The sequence below is a fragment of the Sorex araneus genome, chromosome 1 (assembly GCF_027595985.1).
Source record: "Sorex araneus isolate mSorAra2 chromosome 1, mSorAra2.pri, whole genome shotgun sequence".
Lineage (NCBI taxonomy): Eukaryota > Metazoa > Chordata > Mammalia > Eulipotyphla > Soricidae > Sorex > Sorex araneus.
The window spans coordinates 393,761,937-393,781,103 of NC_073302.1; the positions used below are offsets into that span (position 1 = coordinate 393,761,937).

The window sequence follows — 19,167 nt, forward strand, 5'->3', positions numbered from 1 at the left end:
GGGGTTTTTCTTTTTTTAGGGAGGAAATACCAACTTTACCAGTGATATTTCTTAATGTTATAATTCAGTGGTTTATAGATTCTACTTTTAGTTATCTACACAGTTTCACAACCAGTTAAATGTTTTTTTTTAAAGGCTTTTTTGATTTAGAATATTTTTAAATCCTGGGTCACACCCAGTTGAACTCAGAACTACTACTTGCTCAGTCCTCTGGGTAGCTTTGGTAGTTCTCAGGACCGTCCATTGCCAGCGATCAAACTCAGGAATCCTGTATGCAAAGCACATGATCAACCACTGAGCTATCTCTTTTACCCCTATTTTTGAATTTTTAACACACTCCAAATCTTATTTTGTCAGCAATAGTTGTCTTTCTACTTTGGGGGCCACACCCAGCTGTGATCAGAGCTAATTCCTGACCCTGTGTTCAAGGATGACTACTGGCAGGTCTCAGTGGTGTTAGATGTTGAACTGGTTCAGCCAAGTGCAAGGTAAGCACCTTACTCCCTGTACTATCCAGTCTCATAAATGGATTTCTTTTATAAAAAAATATAGGACTATATTATATCTATAACTCAAACACATTCGTTTTAAAACAATTTTATATTTTTGCAGTTGTTTAGGTTAACATGTTAAAGTAGTGGACATGTTTGTATTGCTTATGTACAATAATACTATACCTTGTCATCACTAAGGTGTAGGAAATTTTCTTTTAAAAAAAATTCCCTGCCTCTTCACTCTTTGCCCCTAAATTTCTATGATTTTCTGGAATGCCAGACCATAATTTGGCTCATATAGTCCTTCTCAGAAATAATACTGAACCTACATCCTTATACTATTGGGAATATTTTCCCTTTATGTACTTATTGCTTGTGTACAGTTTAAGTTCCACTGGAAATATTTCAGGTGTGCATTGAAAATCAAAATGCATATGAACTAACTTAAGTTCACCTCTGAAAGTTCATTCACCATACAACTCTCCTTTTATTTGATTTACCCACCTACTGTTCACCTCCATTCCCTATGGTAACTGCTATTATAGTGTACACATTTTTGTTTGTTTTTCTATATTCCATGTGAAATCATATGGCATGTGTACTTCTCTGTCTGACTTATTTCATTTTGCATAATACCCTCTAGATTAATTCATATTGTTGCAATTGAAAAGATCGCATCTGTTTTAAATAGCTAAGAACTGTGTAAATATACCACATCTTCATACATTCATCTGTCAATGTTAATCTTAGGTTACTTCCAATAATATTATTTCAATATTAATCTTAGGTTGCTTTTGGTTTTTGTAAAGCATGCAATGAATAAGGACTATCTATTTCTATTTGTATATTTTAAGTTAGCATTTTGGTATTTTTTAGGTAAATTCACAACAGGAAGTTAATGAAATCACATGGAAGTTCTATTAACTGTTGAAGGAATTCCATGTTGCTGTATTAATTTTAAAAAGGAGAGCTAGTACAATAGGTATGGCATTTGTATGGCACTGAGGCAGATGGGGTTTGATCCCCAGCATGCCATATAGACCCCCATGCCATCCTAGGAGTGATCCCTGAGCACAGCATCAAGAGTAAGCCCTGAGGACCACCAGGTGTGACTCAAACATCAAAATAAATGAAAAGAAATCAAATTAGTTTATGCAAATGTCTAAAAGATCAAATTTAAAACAGCTATATGAATTCATGCTGCTCAGAAGGGCAAACCCTTTAAATTGCTTTCTTGTTGGGGGTCTTTTAGTATCTCAAAACAGCATGTTTTTACTGCAATTTCTTCATTTCTCAGTTACAGGAATAATTCTTTCCGTTTATGGTAGAAGAGAATGAATTCTATCATTTTCTACTTGCTGACACTCCAATTGTTGTATTATTATTTAAAATTTATTTCTTGATGAAATTTCTAATTATAATATATAGAATATCTGTGGCATAGGTAATTCTTTCAGCTATGGACAGTTCTACACTTTAAAAAAATGATAAGTCCATTATTATTTCTGTTTTATCAAGTATCAGTTTTCCCCATTTCTGTCTACCAACTTTTTACTTTTGTATTATCAAAGGTTGGTAACACTCAGATCCTTTTTATTTTTAAATGTGATGTGTTGTCTATTAGTTATTGCTAAAAGTAGAAAACTAATGAAATATTTGCTTATGATTATGCAAATATTGTTTAGTGAAAAGAACATTAATTTGCTAAACATAACTTGTTCTCTTGACTCCTAAAGATAGACCCCTATTTAATATAAAATTTAATGTATTCTTCCTTTTTTGAATCCTGCCATGACACATTTTAATTTACATTATAATAGGAAAGCAATATTTTTTTGCACTTGTTATCTTTTGGAATTTCTGATTGCCTTTTTTTATTTTTGGAAGAACAACCATATGTCATCACTGTTTCCTTTTTATCTTTCAACATCTCAACATGTTGTCTATGTCTTGCAGTATATTTTGTTTTATATCTTAAAACTCATTTTATCTAATTTGAAGTTATTTCCTTATATTTGCTTATATTTAGATTATCTTTCACATAATAGTTGCTCATTCTTGGAATTTCTAATGGCTTTTTCTTACTCTGAATCTTTTGTATCATTTCCCACTTAAAAACTCAAGTATTCTATGGAGTTATTCTTCATCACACCTTATCTTAGTGGAGAATTACCTTTTTAGTGCACTTCCTCTCTGATACTTATATTCTCTTGTAACTAAAGATAGTAAACAAGATAAAGGCATTTTGTAGATTTTTATATGTTGGTTCTAGTTAGTATCAGGGAGAGAAACATGTCGGAAATAAGAAGTCTTAGCTGCCACTATAGCAGATGATGCAATCTCAAATTCAAAGTTAAAATTCTGTCATTCATTTATCTACAAAAGTAATTGAAGTACCTCAAATTAAATCAATATTTTAAAATTAATATTTAAAGCAAGATATTTAAAAACAAATATTTAACTTTAAATATTTAAAATATTTTTGCAATTAATGCTTACCACAAGGGAAGGGGAAAAACAAGTATATAAATCTGAACCAAAGTAAGTCAAGAATAAAATTAGACTTTAGGAGGTGAGTTTAATATGCTATACAAACATTTATTTTCTATGATGTTTTCTTGAAATATAATTTCTTAGTATTTTATTATTTTATAAAATGGTTATAGTGTGTTAATATTTAATTTTAGTTGTCTAGTACTATGGGATAGAGTGATAGCACAGCAGGTAGGATGTTTGCCTTGCACACTGGCTGACCTGGGTTCGATTCCTCCACTCCTCTAGGAGAGCCTGGCAAGCTACCGAGAGTATCTCACCTGTATGGCAGAGCCTGGCAAGATACCTGTGGTGTGTTCCATATGCCAAAAACAGTAACAATAAGTCTCACTATGGAGATGTTGCTGGTGCTTACTCTAGCAAATCGATGAGCAATGGGATGACAGTGACAGTGACAGTGATCTACTACTATCTTTATTTCACTTTTAGTCTACCTTTTTCCCCCTCACTCAACCACTTGATAATTTCAGTTCTGTTCTATGAGTCCAAGAATTTGTTTCCACTTGATACTGTCTGTTCCTTTCAACTGCTTCATTATGTACCAATTATGTGTGATATCACCCTGCTATTGTCTTCCATCTGATTTTATTTATTTAGCATGGCTCTCATTAGTTCCATTCAAGGTGTAGCAAAAAGGTAGGATTTAAGTTTTTCCTATACTTGAATATATGTCTTTGTGTATATACCTCAACTTTTTTATGCTCTCATCTGTCTTTAAAAATTGGATTATTCATAAATATTGGTTGTTAAAACTAATAAAGAAGGTATAATGCAAGGTTAAAGTTACTTCAGGTGAAAAAAGGTAGTCAGAAAAAAATGTGCTATTCTTTACTACTCATAAGGTATCTACATGTATACACTACCTAGGTGTTAGTTGCTTGTGTCGAATTAAAACTATCATTGTTTGTAAGCAGAGAAATTAAATTTTTTTCAATTACTAAACAAGAAGATTTGAAAATGAATTTTTTTTTTTTGCTTTTTGGGTTCACACCCCGCGATGCACAGGGGTTACTCCTGGTTCTACACTCAGGAATTACTCCTGGTGGTGCTCAGGGGACCATATGGGTTGCTGGGATTCAAACCCAGGTTGACCGCGTGCAAGGCAAATGCCCTACCCGCTGTGCTATCGCTCCAGCCCCCTGAAAATGAACTTTGAGAACATAATGTCTCTGTTACAATTTATTAATTAAATTCAGTTGATTATGCTGCATTTTTTCAAAGTGAAAGATAATTTCTTTAATTGTTTGTCTATGCAGAAATTTTAAATTCTTTTATTTCCTTTATGGTGTGTTGGTATTAAAAAACTCAGTATTAACTTATAACAATTAAAAACTGGTTAAACTGGGCCTGGAGCGATAACACAGCAGGTAGAGTGTTTGCCTTGCACTTGGCCAACTGGGATTGATCCCCGGCATCCCATATGGTCCCCCGAGCACCACCAGGAGTAATTCCTGAGCGCAGAGCCAGGAATAACTCCTGAGCATCGCTGGGTGTGACCCAAAAAGAAAAAAAAATGGTTAAATGCTAAGGCATTTTAACTGTTGGTTATTTAGATATGTAAGGAATCTATTGTGTTTTTAAAGTGACCAACATACAAAAAAGTTCAATTTGAAGTTATTTTTAGTAACATGTCTCAGAACCATATTTTGGTAATTACTTCTTTTTTTGGTCTGCTGCATACCAAATAGAGATAATTTTTTAAAATCAATACCTAAGTGTTCTCATTAATTCAAGGTGTGAGGTTCCCTGGAAAGAAATGCAATTATACCCTAGAGGCAGCCAGATTTCTGAGCCTTAAATTTGCACTTTGGCTGTTATAGCTATTTTATTCTGTTTACTTCAGATTTCACTCACACAGAGAATCCATCTGTATATACATATAGCATGGTCTAAATATTTAACCAAGATTTTTTATTTACACTAATTGAAATGAAAGACTGATTTTGTAAGTAGATTTAGTTCATGATTATTTTTACTTTTGCTTTGATTTACTTGGTATACAGACTTTTCTTCAATCTTAATATTGCATATATTTATATTATTATTTTATGACATTCGCTATATTATATCATACTGTACATATTATACTATTAGATTTAAGAAGTTAATACTAAAACTGAACTATTAAACAGCAATCTTAGCTAAGCAAATATTGTTCCTATTGCAATAAGGCTTAGAATAAAAATAATCCTCTACTTAATAAAATGCAAATAAAGATAAAAAGTAAATAGCTGAATATATAAATTGAATAGTTCATATTTAAGAATATTTATTTAAATAACTTAAGGGTCAAATTAATACTTTTTATTGCGCATATCTGAAGAAGATGTATATTGAATATCTATCAATACTTATTGACTTTTTAGGTTTTGAATATTTCATAGATGCACACTTAATACATATTAAAGTGCATGCATCTGAGGTATACATTTGGTAGGAGAACAAGGATGTATTTCTTAAAAACATCCTTAAAATCAAGAAAGTGAATATAAGGGTGGGAGAGATAGTACAGCAGGTAAGGTGCTTGCCTTGCACATGGCCTACCCATGTTTATTTTCTGGCACCACATATGATTCCCTCAGCCCCACCAGGGTGATTCCTCCTCTGACTGCCAAGCCAGGACTAAGCCATGAGCACTGCTAGGTGTGACACAAAAACTAAAAACAAAAGCATAAAAGGAAAGTAAATATTTAGTTCACCAAAAAATTTAATTTCTAATCCTTTGCTCTTTCCATAATCAGCAGCCCAAGTCAGAACGGTATTGTTTGGGTTCAACCTTTATGTATAAAATTTTTCTTAAAATTTTATACAAAAATATATAGGCTCTTATTTCACACATATTTTAATATTGAAAATATCAACATGTCTATGATATACTTTTTATTTATGAGTACTATTCACTAAATTGAGATAATAATGTTTGTTTATCCATTTACCTGGTGATGGGCATTTGGTTGATGTCCAATATGCAGTAGTTATTGATCAAACAGCTTTGAAGCATTGGCTCAAGTCTTTGTGTGGACATATGCTCTTCTTATTCCTCTTAGGTAAACATATAAAAGTGGACTGTCATAAGGCAGATCAAGGTATGATTTCCAATATATGTTCAAATAATTTTCTAAAATAGTTTCTAGCTATTCTTTCATACCCTGAATTTCTTTTTTATTAATCAACACTTTAAATTTTAGAATCCAATTGGTGTGGATTTTAGTTGCTTCCCTAATCATATTTAGCCTTTTTCCATGTGCTTTCTCATGTGCAAATTCTTTGATAAACACATATTCACATCTTTTAGAGTTAACTAATATTTTACATTAAAAAATGTTTCTGTGATTTTACTTGAGATGATGCTGAATTTGTACTTCAATTTTGAGCCAGCAGACATTAATAATATTAAAATTTTCTAATTATTAAATATCACATATATTACAATTTGTTTAGGATTTCTTTATTTTTGATAATGATTTTGTAGTTTTATTATATAAGCTTTAAACATCTTTGTCAGATTTATAAAATGTTTCCAAATTTTGATGCAATCATGTTGTATTCTTTTACTTGCAATTTCTAATTTTCGTGGACGCATATAAAAACAGCACTTTTAGATATTATGCTTGCCAAATAGCCCTTTCAGAATAAATTTTGTAGGGTTTTGCAAATAGATAATTAAGTGACCTGTTAATCTGAGCAGTATGATTTATTCTTATCAATATGTATGCTTTTGATTATACCTTTCATTTTATTGTCCAGACTAGTTAGTGAGTTTCCTTGTCCTGTTCATAATCTTAGGAGAGAAGATTTAACAACTTCCACATGAGAAAACCATAACTTTTGTATGCAATTTATCATCATGAAGGAAGTTTTTCTTACCACATTTCACTGAGTGTTTTAAGGAGACTCTTTGTTAAACTTTGTCAATTTTTTCTCTTTGTTTACTTATGATTAAATCTGTTTTTTCTCTTTAAGACTTTTAATATGGTAAGATATATTGATCACATTTCAAATGTTAAACACAGTTTACTCCTGGGACATATAGAACTTGGTCATGCGGCATTAATTAATTAAATGTACTTGATGGGAATATTGGCATTAGTTTTTATTTTGAATTTAGATGAAGATTAATTTTATTTTTGTGGTCCTAGGGGTCAAACTGAGAGCCTCACATAACATAGATTTGGAATGAGGATAACACTATACTTTAAAGTGATCTATGTAATTTCCAATTTTGTAATAGTTTCTTCCTTCCCCCACAAAATTTTGTTATTATTTCCCAGTTAACTCCTCTGAGTTGTAAAGTGTTTTTGTTTGTTTGTTTGTTTGTTTTTTGGGGTTTTTTTTTGTTTGTTTGCTTTTTGGGTCACACCCGGCAATGCTCAGGACTTACTCCTGGCTTTGCACTCAGGAATCATTCCTGGCGGTGCTCAGGAGACCATATGCGATTCTGGGAATCGAACCTGGGTTGGCCAAGTGCAAGGGAAACACCCTACCCTCTGTGCTATCACTCCAATTTGCTTTAAATTGTGTTTTAATGGGAACACATTAAAATAAACACATTAAAATAAAACACAATAGTGTTTTAATGGGAAGATTTTCCTTGCAGATTAAAATATTTTAGTACTATTTACCCTTTCGAGTTGTGTAAACAATCTTGATTTCTCTTTACAAATCTTTTAGTGATTTTTACCATTTCACAAACATCATGTTTTTCAAATATAAAATTACAATATTTGATAATTCCTTTGTAATTTCTATTAAATCTGTATTACTATTGTTTTTGTTCCTGATATTGGTCAATTGTGCTTTCTCTTTTTGCCAGAATTACTTTCACTAGCTCTATCACGTTTGTTATGTTCTCAAATACTACCTTTTGACTTAAAGAACTTTTTATGTTCTTTTGTTTTCATTTATTGATTTCCACTCCGATCTTCATTTTTACTTTCTTTTGTATGATTGTGCATTTTTCCATTTTTAAATATCTTTTGTTTTATTATGGAGGTAAGGTTAGTTCAAGAAAATAATTGTATGGCTTAGGGATGCAATCTAAACACATTACCGATCCCCTCAGTGTGAATTTCCCTCCACTCTAGTTTATAGAATCCATCTGTGTACTTTCAACTTCCCTATGACTTTAGTGCTGTCATCAGAGTGCATATCCTCACTGGGCCTTCCTGAATTGATTTTGTTTGTTTGGTCTGTTTTGGGATGGAAGTTAGTCATGCCATGGTGCTCAGGGTTTTCTCGTCTTTGTGCTCCTTGAGGTGCTTGAAGAACCATACCTGGTGGCAGGGATGGAAACCTAGTAAACGGCTTTTAAGGCAAGCTTTTTACCCACTGTATTCTCACTCTAGTCCAACAATCTAATTTCTGAAAAACTTCCTTTTTAATTTAGTGAATGTTAAGGTTATTGCTAGTCTTAAGAAAATTCAAATATATGTAAATATCTAAGAGTGTGTGTACTGTAGCTTTATTTTTAAAAGCTAGAAAGAGACAGAGAGAGACAGAAAGACAGAGAGACAGAAGGAACAGGCAAGAGGGAAAGAGAGAGAGAGAGAGAGAGAGAATTGGAGGAATGCCTGTCATAGAGGCAGACTGGGGTCAGAGATGGGAAAAATGTTCACAGGTGGAGGGATGAATGTTGGAACAATGTATGATGAAATCTGATCATAAACATATTTGTAACTATTTCAAAAGGATCAATTAAAAATTAAATTAAATTCATATAACAAATCATGGAAATTACCAGATGTTTAAGTAAGTTATGGTATAGTACCATGATGAAATATCCAACTAGTGAAACTTTTGTTGCAGAATATGTTGCTAGAGCTAAGAAAATGCTAAAATAAAAGTATGTATGACATAAAATAACTTTAAAAATAATGTCAAATTTAGCAAGTCTTTTTCTTTTTTTGAGATATATGTGCTTATGTATGTGTGTGTATGTTTGTACACTTTTCTGCACTATGTTAGATCAAATGTTTTCATTATCCAAGGAATAATTATAAAAAATAGTAGGAAATATTATATATACTATAGAATGAAATACTACTAAGAAAGTACTTACTGGCCTTTGGAGTCTAGTTAATCTTCCAGAAGGTAAAGACTTTTTGCTTAAAGGGTCAACAATTAAATAATTTAATTTGTTTTATTTTTCTCTTTTCCTGCCTAATAAATGAGTCATGGTAAAGAGACACAAGTTTAATTGAGAAAGATATAGAAACAACATAGTGTAATTCTCAATAAAAATGAAAGTGTCTTTAAATTTTATAGCATTAATAAACATATTGACATATCTTTGCAATTTTCAAAATTAATTTGAAGGCTTTATTTTATGGTTGCAATTTTTTATGATTATTTACAGTTTAAAAACATAGATACTGGGACTCTTTAGCTTGCTGACCAAAACCAGTTACTTTGTTCTGGACTATTTGACCTACCAGGCAAATAGTAATGAAGATAAGAGAGTGTTTCAATTCACTTTCTATTTTTATCTATGCACACATGCATTATCTTAAGAAGTGATGTGCTATTGTGCATTTTAAGATAATGAAGTATAGCAAATTGGAATTTATATCCTCTGACAATATACTAATTGTCACTGAAATACACAGCAAAATTATATTTGAAAGAATTGTTCAAGCTGCTAATCTTTCTTTAATATATTTTGATATTTGAAATACTATTGAAATGTTAAATCATTTTGTCTGTGTTATAATAGTTTAATGATATTACTTTGGTTTTTAGTAGGAAAAATAAAATAATTTACATTAGACCTGAAAAGAATTTATAGAAAAATAAATAGGCTTATATGTGGATAGATATTTTATATCCTCTCACTAACCACTTTATTATTGTGAATATTATCTACAACAATAGTATTGGCAAAAACGTATTTTTGTGGAAAAATAACCCTTTAGAAAAGGAAAATTTATCCACTTCCCCAGGGCATTTTATCACAAGTCTATATGAATTTTAAGGAAGTTTTATAAAATTCTCTAAATGATAATTCAGGAAATTATAACAACGTTTTACCCAAAGTAATTTTTTTGTCTCTGATTACATATGCTTTTCCTAAGCAAATGCTTTTTCACACTTATTATATGAAATATAAATCATATAGACTATTATGCTAAAATTTTTTCCCACCAGAAGATTTAAGTAAGTAATATTTATTATAGAAGGTAAAGTTTACATGTAAATAAAAAAATAAGAAGCAACAACCAAATAAACCACAATAAAATTATCTGATCTTTCCAAGTAACAGTTTACTAATCTGGAAAATGTAGGTAATTACTTCATTCTTTTAGGTTAGAGTCATTATGAGATTTAAATTAGATAATTTAAGTGAGAGCTATTACAAAACCAAGGAGAAAGGAGTGTTCAAAAGGTGTTTCCTTTTCATCCTTTTTTAGAGACAAAGGCAGTACAAACATTTAACTTTCTTTTAGTTAACATACTTGCTGTAAAGTGAAACCATTCTGAAACTATCCTAAATAGATGATAGCCTAATAGTACCCATATCTTGCTATTTTAAATTAAGCAACTTTATATACAAAAATCATTTAAAATGCTAATGAGATACAATATCCTTAACTTTCAAACGACTGTTTAAGTATCAGTTAGTAAAGTTTGTCTTTACTACCAAATAGGATAACTATTTTTGGCAGTACAATTTTATAATGTATTAACATTATGACTATACAAACAATATTTTATACTAAGGGAATAAGATGTTTTACATTTTCATTGAGAAAATAAAAAATAAAAATGTTAGAAAGAAAACTTCAGGTTCTGTCCTAAATAATAATATATTATGTACAATAAAATTGGGCTGGAGCCATAGCACAGCGTCAGGGCGTTTGCCTTCCACGCGGCCAACCCAGGTTCAATTTCTCCGCCCCTCTTGGAGAACCTGGCAAGCTACCGAGAGTATCTCGCCCTCATGGCAGAGCCTGGCAAGCTACCCGTGGCGCATTTGATATGCCAAAAACAGTAATAACAAGTCTCAAAATGGAGATGTTATGGGGCCTACTCGAGCAAATCGATGAGCAATGGGATGACAGTGACAATAAAATTATTATTAATAAAATGTAAATAAATTCATGGATATACTTATGAATAAGATGAGTAAGCTATTACAATGGGGTGAACTGGAGTCATCTGAATACAAGGCAAGTGCCTTACCTTCTGTACTATCTTACTTTCTATACTACCTAATTTTCTTTTCTTTTCTTGTTTTAGACCTATACTCAGCAGTGCTATGGAATTACTCCTAAAAGTTCTGTGGGGTACCATGTGCAATTCTGGGTATCTAACTTGGCTTGTCCATGTGCAAGGAAAACAAACACTTTAACCCTTGTACTATATGTCTAGCTCCAATTTCTAATTTTCTTTTTAAGAATAAAGGGAAGAAGAGAATTGCCTGAAGAAATTTGAAAAAAAGAAAAAATAGAGAAGGAAATTTGGATTATTTTCAAGTCCGTGTTCTATCTTTAACATGCTTCTTCCTTGCTTACCTCTATGTGACTGTTTGCTAACTTGCTCATTATTTCCTCTTGAAAATATATTACACTTTATGTTCCCTACAAAAAAGTTGCATTTGTCAAATTGAAAGAGAGAGAAAATGGGAGGAAAAGTGATTATGAGATCCTTTAAAGTGGTAGAAATTTTTCATTTTTAGAAAAGGAATGAGTTGAGGGCCGGAGCAATAGTATAGAGGGTAGGGTGTTTGCCTTGCACTCGGCCTACCTGGGTTCAATCCCAGCATCCCATATGGTTCCCATAGTACCTCCAGGAGTAATTCCTGAGTGCAGAGCCAGGAATATCCCCTGAGCATCACTGGGTGTTGCCCAAAAAGAAAAAAAAAAGAGATATAATGGAAGATATAATAGTAATAGCATTATTCATTATAACCAGCATAGTTTTGTTTGTTTTTGAGCCATACTGATGATGCTCATGAGTTATTCTTTTTTTAATATAATTTATTTATTTTTTTAATTGGTGAGTCACAGTGAGGGTACAGTTACAGATTCACACATTTTCGTGCTTGTTTTTCCTTCATGCAATGTTCAAGAGCCCATCCCTCCACGAGTGTCCATTCTCCACCACTTATGAACCCAGTATCCCTCCCAGCCCCCTATCCCATCCTCCCCACCCCGCTCCGCCTCTGTGGCAAAGCATTCTAATTTGTTCTCTCTCTCTCTCCTTTTGGGAGTTGTGGTTTGCAGTAGGGGTATTGAGTGGCCATCATATTCAGTCTCTAGTCTACTTTCAGCGTGCATCTCCCTCCCCTCTCAGGATTTCCAATCACATTTTACTTGGTGTTCCCTTCTCTATCTGGGATGACTTTCAAACCCCAGCGTGTGAAGCTAGCTTCCAAGCCATGGAGACAGCCTCCTGGTATTATAAACTACTATTCTTGGGTATTAGTCTCCTACTCTGCCATTTTATATTCCACAGATAAGTGCAATCTTTCTATGTCTATCCCTCTCTTTCTGGGCTCATGAGTTATTCTTGTCTCTGCACTCAGGAATTACTCCTGGAGGTGCTTGAGGGACAGTATGAGATGCCAGGGATTGAACCTGGGTCTGTCGTGTGCAAGGTAAATGCCGTACAAGATGTACTATTGCTCCAGCCATAGCATGCATATTTATTAAGACTGCTAAATTTAATGCCTTTAAACAGTACTATAATTGTGATCTCAATTTGATGAGCTCTTGTAAATAACCTAGCAATTATGTTTCATTACTTCATTTTCTCTATTGACATGCATTATTTAAGTATGCACAATAGAGAAGCAGATCTCACAATTTTGTTTTCCTAAAATATAATTTATCTTTTATCTTAAATTATATTCCTAAAATATAATTTATCTTGTAGTTTTAAAAAATAAAATGCTTGCTAAAATAAATTTTGCTTAATCATACAAATTTAGTTAATAAATTAGAATCTGAAATAATGAGTATAATTTTATTTGATTTCAAAACAATTTGTACATTAGTTGTGATTAAAAATATTATCATTGGGCCTGAGTGATATTACAGAGGGTAAGGCACCTGATTTGCATTGTTCAATCCAGATTCAATCTGTGGCACCATATATGATCTTCCAAGTCTGCAAGGAGTGCTCCTTAATCGATACAGAATCACACTGCTGCAAGCATTCTCTTTGTCTCTGTCTCAGTCTCTATTTCTGTTTCTCTCTCCTCCTTTTCTAAAAAAACATATTGAGGTAATATTAGAGAATAAAGCATAAAAGTCTATTATGTTACCATCACATTTACCATTTAAAGTGCTAACATCCCAACTGAGGAAGTTCAGTGTTGTCCATGGTCCTGTGCTTTACTCAGGGTTGCTATTTTGTCCCCCAGGTCAGGATTCCTCCTGCTTGAGAAGCCACACGTTTCTTCACTCTCCATAACTCACCATGAACATACAAAGAAATTCTAACGGCAGCCACCTAAACACAAAATAACACACAAGAAAAGAACTTCAGACTGCAAGAGAACCCACCAGACTTACTGAGTGAAGGAATGAAGGCGCTAGCCCTTCAGAAGACTCTGCCAGTAATAATGAGCTACATAAAGTCTATGATACGGAATTTAGAGAGGAATTGTTGAGGGGGTATAAGGAGCTCAAAGAAAATGAAATAGACTGCCAGTAAAACACAAGGTGATGTGCGATCAGAAGTGAGCAAACTACAAACAGAAATGACAGATCTGAAAAACTTGGTTGGTGAAATGAGAAATCCCGGAAAGGCATCGGCAGCAGAGGAACAATTGCTAAAGAAAGATCAGTGTGCTGCAAGAGGAGATACAACACCAGAAGATGGAAAAAGGCCTCAAAATAAACCAACAGCTGACAAGAGAACTTTGGGATAAATACAAGAAGAACAACATAACAGTCATTGGGGTTCCAGTGGAACACTATGTAGCTGTTAGGAAAAATGAAATCATGAAATTTGATTGAAAGTGGATACACATGGAGAGTATCATGCTGAGCAAAGTGAATCAGACGAAGAGGGACAAACAGGATGTTTGTCCATAGCGTTCTTTCTGTACACATGCTTGCCTCTTAGGTAACTTCAGTTCTGTGAATGGTATATGAGTTTATTGTGGGGCAGCTGGGTTGTTTTCAGTGCTGGGTTGTTGTCTAATATAACTAGCATTTAAATGAACAAAAATGTACACAACTTTTCAAATCAGTGTTTTTTGGAATAGATACCTAGGTACAAATTGCTAAATAATATAGTAATTTATCAAAAAATTACTAGAGTTAATACAGTGAATGAGGGTTCTTCTAAGTTGTTTCTGGCCTTTTAGATTTTCATTGATGTGAGCTGATAGCTCAGTGTTTTATAGTTTTTTTTTTTCTTTTTGGGTCACACCTGGCGTTGCACAGGGGTTACTTCTGGCTTTGTACTCAGGAATTACTCATGGCGGTGCTCAGGGGACCATATGGGATGCTGGGAATTGAACCCGGGTCAGCTACATACAAAGCAAACGCCTTACCCGCTGTACTATCACTCCAGCCCATTATAGTTTTTTTTTAAATGTAGAATACATATAATATCTGAGGTGGAGAGAATATTCAGAAATGAGTAACAAATATTTTTGGTGGTTTAATGAGATCTACTGCCTGCTTTTGTATGGCCCAAAGAAAAATGTTCTTATATATTTAAATATTTGAAAATTTAAAACTAAAATTTTGAGTCATGGAAATTATTTTAGTAAATATATAAAATTGCTTTGGACTGCAACGATGCTACTGTTTATATATTATCTAAGCTACTTTCCCCCAACTGAGATAGTTGCAAGAGATTTTATTTGATATAAAAGGTTAAAAAATTTAAATGCTTGCTTTCTGGTCTTTTATAGAAGTTTTTGCTAATTCTTATTCTGGGTTGCAGACAAAGTGATTTCTGTCTCTTGGAAAAAGTATTAAAAATCAATTGTGTATTATTTTTCTTTCTGGGGGTTGGCATTCAGGGCTACACCCATACTCAGGGGTGCTTTGGATTTACTCCTGGCTCTGCTGTCAGGAATAACTCCTGGTGAGCTTCTGGAATGACCTGTGGTGCAGGGGATAGAACCAAAGTTGACCCCGACAAGGCAAGTGCCCTACCTGCTCTACTATTGCTCCATATCCTGCATGTCATCTTTAAAGTAAAAAGTGCTAGAGAAACAAGTGAGGATTATACATTAACGGTGAATATACAGAGTGACAGTAATTTCCTTGGTCTGCAATTACTTTTGATTTCATTGAGATTAATTTCCCTGGGAAACCATTTCTTAAGGTGCTGCTTTGACGTGTCCCTCAATTTGGTGTCTCATTAGTCAGGGAAAAATCAATAGCTAGATACTTGCCAGGGTTAGGGGTTGGGTGGGGGGTGGAGGTGGTGAAGAATCCTGCTTTATCTAAAGCTGTTTACAGAAACTTAAAGCTGGTAACCTCACATCAAATACAATCCATAGACTATTTCTCATCTTTAAAGTTGATTATACTTGGAATTTTTGAAATAGGTGATGATGTACAAAATTATGAAAATTTTACCCCAAATTTTGCCTACGTTCTAAAAATACTGAACATGCTTCCCCATGTGAAAGTACAAGTTACAGAGCCACTGCACATTTCGCAGGAGACAGGAACTGTCCAGAAACCTCGGTTCTTTGCTCTGTGCTTTTACTTACTTTCGTAGCCATCTGGTCCAGGGAAGATCAGTAGTAGAGTTACTACTGATCCCAAGGCCCTTCGAAGTTACTTATTTGATGGAGAAAGGTGGATAGAGGCTTTTGTGACTGCTGAGGTGAGCATATATTTGGCAAATAGAAAGAGCAATATTTTCAGAGATCTGGGAAAAGGACCTAAAATCCACACTGTAGTACTTTACAAGACGATGAGTGGGTAGAAATATCATGAAGCCGGAAGATAATGTCATCTCCTAACAATTTAATAATGAACATTACTCTCATTCGTAGTAAATACATAAAATTACTTTTTCATTATGTTATCTCAGCATAATTTGGATTATGTTGCTGCAGTCTTATACTAATAGAAAAGATTTTATCATTGATCTTATATGAAATTGAGTGACTTGTGATTCTACAATGCAATTAGAAAGATAGTAGGGATTTATATAAAATATTTAATACAAGGCATCATTGAATGATAAGCTGGCTAAGCAACTCAGTTTATTATGAGCTTCCTATTGGTAGTGGTGTTAAAAATAAAATGGATTAACTTCATAGATAATTTTCTTAGATATATGTAATCAGCACTTGAATTGTTGGATTATGTGGTGTCCATCTCATTCAGAGAAGCTTTTGTTTCTTGTGATTATTTATTATATATTATGTTATAAATCAGTGAAATATAGCACTGTAGCACTGTCATCCTGTTGTTCATCGATTTTGCTTGAGCGAGCACCAGTAACGTCTCCATCATGAGACTTGTTGTTACTGTTTTTGGCATATCGAATACGCCATGGGTAGCTTACCAGGCTCTGCCGTGTGAGTGGGATATTCTCAGTAGCTTGTCGGGCTCTCTGAGAGGGATGGAGGAATCGAACCCGGGTTGGCCGCATGCCCTACCTGCTGTGCTATTGCTCTACTTTTTACACAACTTATTTGATTTTACACAACCTTATGTTTAAGGCACACACATATAAGCTTTGTATTTTTCTTTATGTTTTTAGCATCAACAACTTTATTGAAGAGGGAAGAAGCTTCAGACTCAGCTCGGACACCAGGGCCATGCTGTGACCTGTCAGGGCCTGGCTTCTTCCTCCCTGCACTGGACTGGGCGGTGATCTGAGGTTGCCGTGGCTCTGGCTGCTGAAACTCACCCATGAACACGGGCAAAGCCATGGGTAATTTCCAACCAACGCTGGTTGTTATGTATTTTTACATGCAAGTAAACTGCCAACTGATACAGTTATTTGTATCTCAACATAATTGAACATCAAAATTCATGATGCTGAATGGGGATAAAAGGAGGCATAAATTTTTATATATTATATAACACCTGGAAATACTTTGAGTGAAAAAGTAACAGGAGGGGGCTGAGGAGAGAGTTTATACGGGTTAGGGCTTATCTGTGCACGTGGGAGGCCCAGGTTTAATACCTGGGACCACACAGTCCCAAGCTCCACAGAGGGCAACATACGCATACACAAGGAGTGGGCCCCAAGATCTTCAGAATCGAAAAGAAAAGGAGGATTCATTTCAGGCCATGCAATTAATGTCTAAACACTAAAAATTAGTACTAGAAAGCTAAGTTCAAATCTCTGTAATTTTGACTCTTGGTATATAATCTGTCAGTGCGCAAGTGAGCAGAACGGACATGGTATTTCATTTGTTCGTTCATCAGGAAGAACCATCATGGACCACTGATTCTCAACAGCCAACGGCCTGACACATCCCCTCCCCAGGTAACCTGCCGTCACCGTCACAGGCTCTCTATAGTGTTCGGGTTCTGTCCCTTCCCGTTGATGTGTCTGTGGTGCCAGGGTTCGCACACATGATGCAGCTTCCCTGGAGTCACACCTATTGGTCGTGCTCTCACACTCCGGGTGTGTGGTGTGAGGACTCCCAACAACCGTGCGAGGGATCAAACCGGGACTAAGAGGCTCCATTCTAGCAAGTCAGGCAGTTCAGCGCTCATGCCTTCTAGGCCCAGAGGGAACGTGTTTAAGGCACAGCTCTGTGCGTGATGAGCATGTGTGAGGCTGTGGGTCTGCTCCCTGAGCAACACAGGGTGCGACCCTAGATGCCACCATCTGCTGCCACAATACAAGGAGCTCTGTGCTACAGAGGCTTTGACCAGGAGGCAGGAAGGAATTAGGGTGCATGCCCAGCAGGTCTGTGCCCATACCCATCATAGGTTCTATTCCCAGCACCTCGGAGTTCCCTGAGCACAGACCAAGTACTCTAAAGACCCTTGAGTCCTGCCAGGAAGTCTATGTATCCCTGGCACCACAGGGCCCAAGTGGCATTGCATCCTCAGGCCACACAGAGCAATGTGTAGGTCCCAGTTGGCTGAGAGTCACTGGCGGGGAGAGGGGCGGGCAGGGGGCAGCAGGCTCGCGGTGCTCAGGGCGTATTCCTTCTACACGCAGTCATCTCTCCTTCCAGAGCTCACACCAGAGCTGGCCGCATGCAAGGCAAGTGCCTTATCCGCAGTACTATCTCCAGCCTCTAATCAGAGTTGTCTTCAATACTGGACGGGAGACTGTGGAAAGGGAACTCACTGGAAGCCACATATTCTGTTATCTCCATGTCATTCTTCATATTCTTTGATTTTGAAATTTATTATTTCTTGTTTGCTGACAAAGTTAATTATGTAAAAATCTTTACAAATTTAAAAAAGCTAGTTTAATTTTAGATTTACCAAAAATGATAAATTAATCAGCTTAATTATGGGGTATTTACCAAGACAAAGCTTATGTATCAATGAGACATTTTAAAAGTCTGAATAATGTGCCAGAGAGAAACTGAAGTATTAAGCACATCGGGACTCTGGAGTTCTATCCCCAGGACCACTGCCCTGAGCAGGAGTGATTCCTGATAATTCAGTCAAAAAAAAAAATGTCTGAGTAGACTATAGACCGAACATGAAGGCCACTCAATACCTCTACTGCAAACTACAACACCCAAAAGGAGAGAGAACAAAAGGGAATGCCCTTCCGCAGAGGCAGGGTGGGGTGGTGGGGGATGGGGTGGGGGTGGTGAGAGGGATACTGGGATCATTGGTGGAGGTGAATGGGCACTGGTGGAGGGATGGGTAAACGACCACTGTATGAGTGAAATGCAAACACAAAAGATCATAAGTTTGTAACTGTACATCATAGTGATTCTCTAATAAAAAATAAGAAAAAAATCGCTACGTTTTATAGTTATTCCTTAGATAGCTTTGTTACTAAGTTTTTTCCTCTATTATCTAAAAAATACTATCTTTTAGAATTATTATTATCTAAATTATTTATTATTTTTATGATAATAAAATCATTTTTACAATAACAATAGTTTCATAATAATATAAAATATTTTATATTATTGTATTATAAATATAGCAATCACTGTCACTGTTATCCCATTGCTCATCAATTTGTTCTAGCGGGCACCAGTAAC

General features: G+C 34.8%; 1 long non-coding RNA gene and 1 other non-coding gene across 2 annotated transcripts; one reads left to right on the forward strand and one right to left on the reverse strand.

Moving 5' to 3' along the window:
* The first annotated feature begins 355 nt into the window (after positions 1-355).
* On the forward strand, positions 356-18,719 carry LOC129406244 (uncharacterized). Its single transcript, XR_008630902.1, has 3 exons — positions 356-488; positions 13,411-14,117; positions 16,734-18,719. It is a non-coding gene; the product is annotated as an uncharacterized LOC129406244 (long non-coding RNA).
* LOC129401059 (small nucleolar RNA ACA64) lies at positions 16,800-16,923 on the reverse strand. The gene has a single exon (XR_008628079.1). It is a non-coding gene; the product is annotated as a small nucleolar RNA ACA64 (small nucleolar RNA).
* Positions 18,720-19,167: the final 448 nt, after the last annotated feature.